We start from the raw sequence: 12,737 nt of genomic DNA on the forward strand, positions 1-12,737 counted from the left end.
CTTAGCTCCCAAACATTCCTCTTCCAACCTGGAAACTTTTAACTCCAGAACTGTCACTGACAGTATAAGTTCTCCTGGAGACCTCTCTATCTAAAGCTAGGCAAACGTTCCACTTTAATGCCTTACAAATTTGTCTTTCCAATCTGAGTGTGAATTCCCACACGCATTGTTGCAATGAAACAGAGAATCCTCAAGCTGCTCTTTCTGCCTTGTGGACTGTGCCAATTACTTCTGTCTGTGAGTTTTTACGGATATCTTAGACTCTTCCACTCTCAAACCCCATCAGTATGCCAATGTGGATTGCATGAACCATGTAAAGAGTTGAAATACTGGTTATCTATCCTTAAGACTGTAATTCTCTTTTATCTTGGAAGTAAACTGGAACTTTAAGACACAACTGTTTACAATCCAACATTCTCAACACTTTTCTGGGACTTTGGAGACATACAGACTATCCACTGTTTGCACATAGGTGGTTGCCAATGTCTGCAATTGTAAAAAACTTATACTTTCTTCCAAGTGAAACAAGCTCTCCCAATCAAACCACCCAGGCTTGCTGACAGACAAACTCTAGAAGAGGTCACGTGATCCCCTTAATTTTATCTTGAGTTAAAGAAAAAAATCCCAAAATGTAAAACTCTCTCAAACTTCTTAGTTATAAAAGGAGCTTTACAAAACAAGTCTGTATACGGCCAGAACTCCTCCCAGATGTACACAACCATCCTCCCACCCATCCCATGGAGTTCAAAGGTGAGTAAAATCCAACGCAGATCCTGGGATCACACTTCAAGGAATCTCCAAGCCACTGTGTAATTTACTTTTTCTGTACTGTTTTCTTACAGCAAAAAATGCCCATTACAAAACTAACAAAACATTTCCAGGTAACCGCCCTGCCTCAGCATCCTATCAGTTTCATTTCGTAGTGTTTAATTCTGAATTCAACCAACCCATTATGCCCATAGGACTTTCATTTGAAACTAGAGAAAACTTTAATTGCAGTATTCCCTTTGCAACCTCCAGTACCTTAATTGGCATTGCACCAGAGCTGAGAGCGTCAGGAACCTTTGGGTTCATATTATACTATTCAGTAAAAGCCGTTAGTCTGGCAGCTTAGTCCCATCATCCTGACTGTACAAAATTTGTTAGAATTACCACTTTTTTAAAAAAAGCAAAATTAAGTGGATAAACAAGTGTTTTCAATTTGTTACATATGTTGTATTGCTGGACTGGTAATTCTGCACCCACAAACTTTAAATGTTCATAAATCACTTCTGATTTCATACTTGCTCACTGTTAAACAATCATTCTTTGATTACTTCCCATGTTCTAGAATCTGCTATTCATTTGTTAAATTATAAAACTTTATTTGTCACTTCAGACCTAGCTACTGAAGCAACACTGACTTGCCATACGCAGCTCACTTTGCTTAAATGTGATAACTATTTATTTTCAATTTTAAATTATTATGATTCGGTTAGGGACCATTAACATTTTAAAAAATGAAATCTAAACTCCCCATTTTAACTAGTACAACTGTGCCACAAAATTTTACTTTTGAGCAAAACATATTTTATTTTACATAGATGACTTGAAACAAAAGCTATAACTTAAAAATATGGTTTATAACTACGTATGTTATATGTTCAGGTTTATTTCTTACTTTCCTCAAGAATTCTCTGGGAAGTCACAGACACTTAAAGTCACGTACATACTTGTGTCAAACGTATAACTCCCTGCTTACCTTTTCGTAGAAGCCTTTTCCACACAGCCTTCTCACTCTGGCCCGAGGGTCATGATTCATGGCACTGGAGGTAGATTTAAGCCTTAATTGTGCAGTTAAGGACCGGAATAGGTCTCAGAGTGTGCAGGGACATGGGTGATTTCCCACCCATTATGTATTATGGAGGACAGGTGGGGATGAGCGGGAACAAGATGCACTATGTGCCCAACATATTTTTACAAACTTCTCCCCATCCTGCTGAAATCAGTGTCTGTCTGTGTGTGTGTGTGTGTGTGTGTGTGTGTGTGTGTGTGTGTGTGTGTTGGGGGATAGGGAGACGGCTGGGTGGAGAGGGGTTTGGTGATGATGGGCATAAAATCCAGTCCCGTGTCTCCACTATTCCAGCTAAAGAAAGACTGTTCTCTTATTCCATCTGTGCAATTGTGACTTTAATTGTATTTGGTCCATTTTGTACAGTTATGTTTTAATTCCTAAAGTTAAACATGAACCAGATATTCATAATAAAATGGTAATACATTCACTTCACAATAGCTATTATAAGTGCCCCCTCAATATTTAGGTACGAGATATCATTTTGTGATGGGTGAAATCGCCTTCCCTCAGCCAGACATTTCAAGGATAATCAGTTCTGGTTAAAATGAGGGCAAGTTTCAATTAAAGTGGATTGTTTCCCAAATTCGCAAAGTGGTATATTGGTTTCAATCTTTCTGCTTGGTTATTGTTCAGTAAATTAATTCAACAAACGCATTTGGAGGGTCTGTTTATGCTCTCTGTGATTGTCATCCAATTTTATCAAGATTGGGGTTGATAGAGACAGTGAGAAACTTGGTTATTAGTAAACATTACCTTTTATTAACCGATATCTTCTGACTATGCATAGGACAAGACTTTACATGTGGCTTTGTGTAGAACTTTCAGTTGTTCTGGTAGTCCTGTGATCTTATTGTCATGATGTATAAAATCTTATTTACGTATGTAACATTAACCCTTTACATGCCAGAGAATGCAGTGGTTGAAAGGTTTCAAATTCCATTATTACATGCAACGAACTACACTTTTCTAAGAAGATTAGCGCACTATCTATGTTTACTACACGTTTTATTAATGTAAAAACTTGCTAAAGATCAGTTGCATGGTTCTGAAGAATAAATTATAATACAGCTCATTGGAGTAGATTTCAAGAATGGTCAAGTAATTAAATTTGTAAGAGAAGAACTGAGATTTCTTACCACAATCCTATCACATCTTCCAGCAAAAGTGATTTTTCTGCTTATTAATATGAATGTTATCAAATTTTGAGATTAGAAGCATTCTTAAAACAGAACTTTACTAACAACCATTCCCAGGTTAGATCTAGAATAAAGATTTCTCAGGAGAACTATGGACCCAAATAATAATCTCACGAGAGTATCCCCAGTAGTATAGTTTCACACTGCAGTTACTTTGTTGACGAATCCAAGTCCCAAATTAGACTCAGACAGAGACATTGTTGTAAACTGGTCCCCCTAGAAAGTTGGCTGACATTGATTAAGAACATTTCTTCCTTGCACTAACACAGAAAAGGGACTTTTATCCGTCATTCTGGGTTGGATCAAAATCCAGTTCCCAGATGGAAAGAGGCAGGGTGCAACTTCACTGTGCCACTCCATCTGATCGACCTAGTTTTTATGCTTTGGTTGATTAGTTCTCAGAGGAATTATCTGTTTGGTGCAATTTATTTCACTCATGAGAAAGTCGAGGGACTTCAAAAGGGTGATGCCAAAAGTAAACCAAATTTTCAAAAAAATCATTTTTATTTTAATGGCATTGTTGACAAAGGCAGCTTGGCATGACCTCATGTGTTGTACTGCTGTGCTAATTAGAAACCACCACATGTTTGTTTGTTCATTTTTTCAGCAGCTAATATGAAGCATACATTTAGTGTATTGCATGGGTGGGGCAGGTTTATGTGGTTCCTATAGCTTTGCAATATCTTTGTCATCTGGACAAACTGTAAAAGTTAACATACATTGTTAAAAAAAGTGTTAAAACATTTATGAAACAGAACTACATTTGTACCATTGCATAGAATGCAGAACACAGAAACCAGCTATTGACCCAACTATTCCTTTCTCGTATTTAATTTCCACATAATCCTTTCTGTCATTTTTCTTCAGCTTAACTTGCGAACATAAGTTTCTATCCCTTTCTCCTGCACATGTTTATGCTTCCTCTTTAATACATCGCTGTTACTTGTCTCAAACTCCTTGTGGTAACAACTTCCACATTCTAACCACTCTCTGGTTAAGGAGGTTTGTGTTGAATTCCCTGTTGGACTTGTTAGTGACTATCATATATTTATGGAACCTAATTTCGGACTTATCTACAGTGGAAATACCTGCTCCATCAAATTCTTTCATAATCTGAAAGACTCTATTGGGTTAACCCTCTCAGAGTAGAGGCTAGGTTTGTTCAATTTTACCTGACAGGCATAACCTCTCACTTCAGCTACCATTCTTGTAAATCTTCTTCTTCTGCAATGCATGGAATATGGAGGAAAGACCCATGCACAGTACTCCAGTGTGTTCTGTACCTTTTATATTTATAATTTCAATAGTGGCCTATTTCCAGGAGTTTATTTCTCCAACAGGCTGGTGGATCAAGCCCACTTTGTAAAAGAAGAAAGGTGATATAAATTGGATAAACAAGCTGTGAGATGTCACATAAACATGAAGCACAGCATGTCATTAAGCAAGAGGAATCTGCAGCTGAAGTTTGCTCCAAGGTTTATTTTTCAGCAGACCATCTGCCCTCTATTTGTTATTTAAGATTTTTTTTACACTTCACAGTTTATTGAATGAAAAGCTGAAAAGACTTCACTTAACAACACGTTGATTTTGACAGTGAAGGCCAGTAGCCGTATGTTGTGTGAGTGTAAAAAGCATATGTCCAGAGACAAGAAGCTTGATATGTAATATGAAAAGAATTTAAGAAGAATTGAACCCCTAACCCTTTGTCTCTTTAAGTCATATAAAACAACTTGCACTATCACAGGAATCTATTTGACTGAGAGTTGATGGGATCCGAGTAAGGCTGCTAAATCACTAAATAAGGGAGGGTGTCTTGGCAGTAGAGAGAGGTTTCCAAAAGTCTGCAGTGAAACAAAATACACAGAACAGTGAAAGTAACATGGTAAGGATGTCATGCCCCCTAGTGTTACATTGTAAAACTTGTGAGCTCTGGTTTGACATATTTTTTAATTCTATTTTGTTCCACATAATCAAATTCCGGTTGTAAGTATGCTTTCTTATTTGTTTTAATGTTATCTTGTACACAGTGCACACTTCTAAGGTGAAATCTTATTTTCCAAGGTGTGATTGACAAGTTGATGAAAACTGTAAATTGAAATTCAATTACAGCCACTTGGTTGGCCTGAATTGTTGTTCTTTTGATCGTCAGTCAAAGATGTCCTAATTCAAAAAATATGGTGCATTCTTTCACAGTCTAATCTGTGCTGGACTTGAGACTTTCCAAAAATGGTGAAGGATATAATTGAGTTGACCTGTTTAACAAGTGTAAAATGCTCCAGCTCCTACATAGCTTAAAATTCAAGCTTGCCCAGCCGCCGTTTCTTTTGAAGTTTCAATAACATGGTTGAGTTATGTGCTGTTAGAAATACAATGAAGAGGTATTATTTCACTGGATGCAAGCAATATCTTAACTTTCTAAGTATCTACAAAGTAGGAAGCAGTTCCTTGAAATCTCAGTCTTAAAATGTGCTTCCAACAAGGCCGATGACTGAATAAATGCATGAACGGCTGAAAGTATTGTGATGATTTTGTTTAAAGCAATTGCATTTTGTTTAATTTCTGATTATCTTTAAGTCACAAGTCTGTCAGTACTCTGATTTTAATGGAATGCCAAAAATATATTTGAAACACTACGAGCTAAATATTTGTCTTGATAGCAGATGTGAATGGACACTATGAACTTAGGTGCAGGGCTGGATGAACACAGCAGGCCAAGCAGCATCATAGGAGCAGAGAGGCTGACGTTTCGGGCCGAGACCCTTCATCAGAAAAGGGGGAGGGGAAGGGGGTTTTGAAATAAATAGGGAGAGAGTGGGAGGCGGATAGAAGAGGGATAGAGGAGAGGATAGGTGGAGAGGAAACAAACAGGTCGAAGAGGCGGGGATGGAGCCAGGAAAGGTGAGTGTAGGTAGGGAGTTAGGAAGGGGATAGGTCAGTCCAGGGAGGACGGACAGGTCAAGTGGGCGGGATGAGGTTGGTCGGTAGGAGATGGAGGTGCGGCTTGAGGTGGGAGGAGGGGATAGGTGGGAGGAAGAACAGGTTAGGGAGGCAGGGACGAGCGGGACTGGTTTTGGGATGCGGTGGGGGGAGGGGAGATTTTGAAACTTGTGAAATCCACATTGATACCATTGGGCTGCAGGGTTCCCAAGCGGAATATGAGTTGCTGTTCCTGCAACCTTCGGGTGGCATCGTTGTGGCACTGCAGGAGGCCCAGGATGGACATGTCGTCTGAGGAATGGGAGGGGGAGTTGAAATGGTTCGCGACTGGGAGGTGCAGTTGTTTGTTGCGAACCGAGCGTAGGTGTTCTGCAAAGCGGTCCCCGAGTCTCCGCTTGGTTTCCCCGATGTAGAGGAAGCCACACCGGGTACAGCGGATGCAGTATACCACATTGGCAGATGTGCAGGTGAACATCTGCTTGATGTGGAAAGTCTTCTTGGGGCCTGGGATGGGGGTGAGGGAGGAGGTATGGGGGCAGGTGTAGCACTTCCTGCGGTTGCAGGGAAAAGTGCCGGGTGTGGTGGAGCTGGAGGGGAGTGTGGAGCGGACAAGGGAGTCACGGAGAGAGTTGTCCCTCCGGAAAGCAGATAAGGGTGGGGAGGGAAAGATGTCTTTGGTGGTGGGGTCGGATTGCAGATGGCGGAAGTGTCGGAGGATGATGCGTTGGATCCCGAGGTTGGTGGGGTGGTACGTGAGGACGAGGGGGATTCTTTTTTGGTTTTTATTGCGTGGACGGGGTGTGAGGGATGAGGTGCGGGAGATGTGGGAGACACGGTTGAGGGCGTTCTCGACCACCGAGGAGGGGAAGTTACGGTCCTTGAAAAACGAGGACAACTGAGATGTATGGGAGTGGAATGCCTCATCCTGGGAGCAGATGCGGCGGAGGCGAAGGAATTGGGAATAGGGGATAGCATTTTTGCAGGAAGGTGGGTGGGAGGAGGAGTATTCTAGGTAGCTGTGGGAGTCGGTGGGCTTGAAATGAATATCGGTTTCTAGGTGGTTGCCCGATATGGAGACAGAGAGGTCCAGGAAGGGGAGAGAGGTGTTAGAGATGGTCCAGGTAAACTTAAGGTTGGGGTGGAAGGTGTTAGTGAAGTGTATGAACTGTTCGAGCTCCTCGTGGGAGCACGAGGCAGCGCCGATACAGTCATCAATGTAACGGAGGAAGAGGTGGGGTTTAGGGCCGGTGTAGGTACGGAAGAGGGATTGTTCCACGTAACCTACAAAGAGGCAGGCGTAGCTTAGTTGCCCGCTCTATGCAGTGTCTGATATTTAATCCCTATAACTGCTAATCCCATTGCCAACCTGCTAAGATTTGCAGTAATTAAAGAAAAATCTTCAGATGTTGCTTTGACCAACTCAGGGTACATGAGTACATCAAAAATGTATGATTTTACTTTTCATTCTCTTCTAACATTTTCTTTTATTAGTTACATAAATATTCAATATGGGATAGGAGGTCAGTTTTGCCATGGCCTTCCCTTAAAGGAGCCCCTCTGATATAAAGGTGATGGCACAGTGATGCCACATTTCCTAAAGCATTATCTGTTGTTCTCTCCCCCTGCAGAGGAATCCTAGCTCTCCCTCAACTTTGACTACCTACTTTTACATAATGTTGTTTCCATGTCTGTTTTGATTGTCAGATTCATTCCACACTGGTCACTTAATCTTTGAGGATCAACAATAGCCCTTTAAATCCAGTGCTGCTTTGGATAAACAACTTGCAGCACAGTGTAAAGATGGGGATGTAACCCACCCTGTTCCCATTGGGTGGCTTATGTTAAAGTCAAGTTTGTACGTCCCGCTTTTTGGAAGCAAAACTTTAGCTTTGGCCTCAGCAAAGCCAAAGATCCAGGAAAATGTTGCGGGAGGCCTGCAGACATTGTTGCTGCCTCATTTATATCGAATTTGAACGTTTGAACATGATCCAGGCACAAGCACTTGAACTGCCCTCTGGAGAAACTGAGCATATTATATGGGCAGTACAAATGTCATGGAGGTCCCCAGAAGGACATTGAAGCGAAAAGTGTTTTGGAAATTTCAAAATGAGTTGGATAGATTTTTGTTAGGCAACAGCACTAGGATTATAGAAACAAGGCAGGTCCATAGAGTTAAAATGCCAATCATCCACGATCTTACTGAATATCCGAACCAACTGAAGGGGCCAAATGGCCTACTTTTGTTCATTTGTTGCTAAATTCCATTAGTACAATTCAGAAAAATTAACCCTGTATTTTTTTCTATGTTCTGCTAGGTCATAAATATTGATAATGACCTCAGTACCCAGTTAGTTAATCAATAAACTTTTCTTTTACAATAATAGTTATCACCTTTTTGGCCAGCTTTACTATTTCTCTTCACTGTCATTGTTTTGACATGCGAAACGTTTATAATTTTCTACTTGCGTTTCCTAACAATTCTAACTCATGCTGAAATCTGGGAGCTCAGATGCTAAACACCCCGCTGAATCTCACCCACATTGCTAGAATAAATTTTAGATAGCTAAGATTGGCAGGCTACTTAACTCTGCAAAGGCTTCATGGGGAAATATTTTGACAAGTGCCTTTTAGCCTTTTAGTATCAACCACGTACTAAAGGGCTTGAGCCAAATCTTCCCCCCGCTAACTCAAAAACATTGAAGCCAATTGAATGGGAATCTGTGGTGTAGTGGTAATGTCACTGAACCAATAATCCAGAATCCCAGGCTAATGTTCTGGAGACATGGGTTTGAATCCCACCATGACATTTTGTGCAATCTGAATTCAATAAAAACTTGGGCTAAAAAGCTAGGTGAGTGGTGACCATGTAACAACCACTGTTAGTGGTCATAAAAACCCATATGGTTCACTGTTGTCATTTTAGGAAGGAAATCTGCTGAAGTTACCTGGTCTGCTCTACATCCAGACACTCAGCAATGCAGTTGACTCTTAACTGCAGACCTGAACTCTGGCCTAGCCAGAGGTGCGCACATTCCCTGTGTAAGTTGTAGTATCGTCTATGCCACCGACCAGATAGCAAAGACTAGAGATCAGACCTCTTGCATGAATAGTCAGCACTACACGGCTTTCCTCACAATGTAGAGTCTGCTGAGCTTTGGCTCTTCAGCTTTGAGTGTAATTAGGATGGTTGAATTCAGGCTCCTGATGAGCCAAATTCTGACCTCTAAACTGTTTGTCAGAAATCCCTTCTGTACTTTTTCTAAACAGCACCCAGAAGGAATTTGGCAGCATGCCTATAGGTAACATTCAACCACTTCCCCTTGAGATAACTATAAGTTAGCTTATAAGGATATTTTACAGGTAGATAATGGCTAATATCAACTCAGCAGTTTTTAGTTTTACCATTGTTAAATGCCAGTGGAAAAAACAAATGAAAAAAACGGAAATAATTATGACCACATTCCATTGTTAAATGTGTGGGTGTTAATACAAATCACTCCTTTCCACATAACAGTTGAGGACTTCAGTTCCCACATTTGTGAAATGAGTGGTTTGTTTTTTTTTCTTGATGTTAAATGCTACTCTTTTTAAATGATTAAAATATACTTAGCTCAAATGCTTGCCCTGAGCTATTTCATTTGTCGGTTAATAGTCGAGTAAGTAAGCAGAAAAGAACGTTGAGTAATTAAAGAGAAAACTATGGACTAAGTTTTCAGGGAGCTGGGAAGATTTCATAGATTTAAAATTGTCAGGTAGAACCTGGACGCACAAGTCCACCATTGTTTTTGGATCCAGTTTTTGGTGGCATAGGAAAAGGGATAAGTTGTGAATCATTCAGGAGGGAAACATGAACTCCACGGGATTGTTTGCAGTTAGTGCTGAGTTCAAACAGATCCCATATTGACTGTTGCAAAGACCTTAACCTGCTGCATAAGAGGCACAAATTGATGGAGTAGATGAAACATGTTCTTGCGGGGTGAATAAAGTCTGATTAAAATTATGAGCTGAAGGTGTTTAAATCCACGACTCTTTAAACTTAAACTTAAACAGCTTAAACTGTTATTTAGAGATTTTTTAAAAAGTACTGAATTGCGTTGATGGCCATCTGATGCATGTTCGAAAAAAACATGAGCACTTGTTTCACTCTTTCAGTAGGGTTTTTGTTTACATTTCACTGGTGCTGTTATTGTGGTATTTCAAGTGCTTGGTTAAATTTAAAAGCTACAACTGTCTTAGTTCAGATTTACTGACAGTTGAAAGATGCCGTTAGAAGATTAGTATTATTTGATGTAACTACTGAATAGAGGTATACTTGATTCTGCAACAGAGATTCAATAACTTGAGGAGATGTAAGTAGATTGCAGAGACAGTAGATGCATAAGTTGTAATTTTCCAAAAATCGTTGGACTCTAAATAAGTTATAGAGGATTGGAAAGCTGCCAGTGTGACACTCTTCAAGAATGGAAGGAGGGATAATTAGAATCCCTACAATGTGGAAACAGGCCCTTTGGCCCAAAAGTCAACACCAACCCTCGGAGCATCCCACCCAGACCCATCCCCCGAAAACCCACACATCCCTGAACACCATGGGCAATTTAGCATGGCGCATCCACCTAACCTACACATCTTTGGATTGTGGGAGGAAACCGGAGCACCTGGAGGAAAACCACACAGACACAGGGAGTGTGTGCAAACTCCACACAGACAGTTGCCCAAGGGTGGAATTGAACCCAGGTCCCTGGTGCTGTGAGGCTGCAGCGCTAACCACTGAGCCGCCGTGCCAATTAAGCATGGTTAGATGCCACTAAGTAGATGGCAATGCCTTAACCGTTTGTGTGTTGTAAGGCCACTAGGACCCCTTCCATCCTTATCAGGGGGAGTGCTAACCTTCTCTCCTTTCATACAACACTGACTCATAGAGATTCATCAACTTCACCATATCACCCATCCAACTGTCATGTAAATATTCTCTCCTTTTGTAAATCATCATTTACAACTGTAGTCTTTTTTCTGTCTTCCCTTCAGTTCAACCAGACACCCATCTTCTTCAACACGCTGGGTCCTCTTGTTTTAATACCCAAATGCAAGTTGTTTGTCTCATTTCCAACCATCTCTGAAATTCAAGCTAATACGCTTGGTGCTCCTTTCTATTTCAAACAGACACTTGTTCAACCACATGCACTCCTTTGCCCCCTACTTTCAGTTCATGTGCAAACTCTCCTTCCCCACAGTTAATTATGGAATTCTTTTTCTGCATCTTTCTGTTGACCCTTAATTTGCCCTTCACTGTACCTTTTGTTTCCATATATTTCCACCTTCCTCTTCCACTCGCTAGCTTACATTTCTTGTCTTCTCACTCCACTTTGCCATGATTATAAGGAATACATATATTTTACTTGGAAGTATAAAATGGAAAATAGAGGTTTTGATTATTGGCTTAGTCTTTTTTTATTCATTAATGGACTGTTGACTCACTGGGTCAACATTCATTGCCTGTCCTGAGTTGCCCTTTTGAAGGTGCTAATGAGCTGCCTTCTTAAACCACTGCAGTCTATTGGCTTGGGAGACCTACTAATTGCTAAATTACCCACAATTAGGGAGGGATTCCAGGATTTTAACCCAGCAACACTGAAGGAATGGCATTATATTTCCAAGTCAGGATTGTGAATGGCTTGGAGGATATTTGCAGGTGGCTGTGTTCTCATGTATCAGTTGCCCTTGTCCTTCTAAATGGTAGTGGTCATGGGTTTGGAAGATGCTGTTTAAGGAGCCTTGGTGAATTTCTGCAGTATATCTTGTAGCTGGTACATAATTGGTCCTACTGAATGCAGGTGGTGGCAGCAGTGAATGTTTATGGATGTGGTGCCAGTCAAGCAGGTTGCTTTGTCCTGGATGGTGTCAAGCTTCATGAGTGTTTACAGAGTTGCAGTTATCTAGAAAAATGGACAGTATTCCATCATGCTCCTGACTTAGGCCTTTCAGGTGATGGACAGGCTTTAGGGAGTCAGAAGGTGAGTCATTTTCTGCAGGACACCTGGCCTCTGACCTGTTCTTGGAGCTATATTACTTGTATAGCTACTCCAGTTCAGCTTCTGGTCAATGGTAACCCTGAGGATGCTGATAATGGAGCATTCAGGGATGGTAATGTCATTCAATGTCAATAAGACATGGTTAGATTCTCTTTTGTTAGGGATGGTGGTTGATTGGCATGTGTGGCGCCAGTTACTTGCCTCTTATCAGCTTTTATGAAGAAGGGTTACTGGACCCAAAACGGTAATTCAGCTTTCTCTCCACAGATGCTGCCAAACTTGCTGAATTTTTCCAGCAATTTCTGTTTTTGTTTTGGATACTGTCCGTTTTATTGCATTTGAACACGGTGCGCTTCGGTATCTGAGGAGTCATGAATGGTGCAGAATATTGTGCAATCATCAGCGAGCATCCCCACTTTTGACCTTACAATGGAGGGAAGATCATTTATGAAGCAACTGAAAATGGGTGAGCCTAAGACTGTGTGCTGAGGAACTCCGTGCAGAGATGTCCTGGAGCTGAGATAACTGATCTCCGACAAGCACAACCATCTTCCTATGTGTCAAGTATGACTCCAACCAGGAGAGAGTTTTCTCCCGATTCCCATTGATTCCAGTTTTATTAGGGATATTTGATGGCACATTGTCAAATACAGCCTTGATGTCAAAGGCTGCCACTCTCACCTCACCTCTGGAATTCAGCTCTTTTGTCTATTTTTGAACCAAGATTGTAATGAGGTCAGG

The 12,737-nt window shown here is 41.0% G+C and overlaps 1 protein-coding gene and 1 non-coding gene across 2 annotated transcripts in view; one reads left to right on the forward strand and one right to left on the reverse strand.

Moving 5' to 3' along the window:
* The window catches only part of LOC109935887 (nuclear factor of activated T-cells, cytoplasmic 1-like), a 106,667-nt gene that overhangs the window by 72,494 nt on the left and 21,436 nt on the right, over positions 1-12,737 (forward strand). The window lies entirely within an intron of this gene.
* LOC125483047 lies at positions 10,750-10,876 on the reverse strand. Its single transcript, XR_007262044.1, has one exon. It is a non-coding gene; the product is annotated as a U6atac minor spliceosomal RNA (small nuclear RNA).

The sequence above is a fragment of the Rhincodon typus genome, chromosome 4 (assembly GCF_021869965.1).
Source record: "Rhincodon typus isolate 14 chromosome 4, sRhiTyp1.1, whole genome shotgun sequence".
Taxonomy (NCBI): Eukaryota; Metazoa; Chordata; class Chondrichthyes; order Orectolobiformes; family Rhincodontidae; genus Rhincodon; species Rhincodon typus.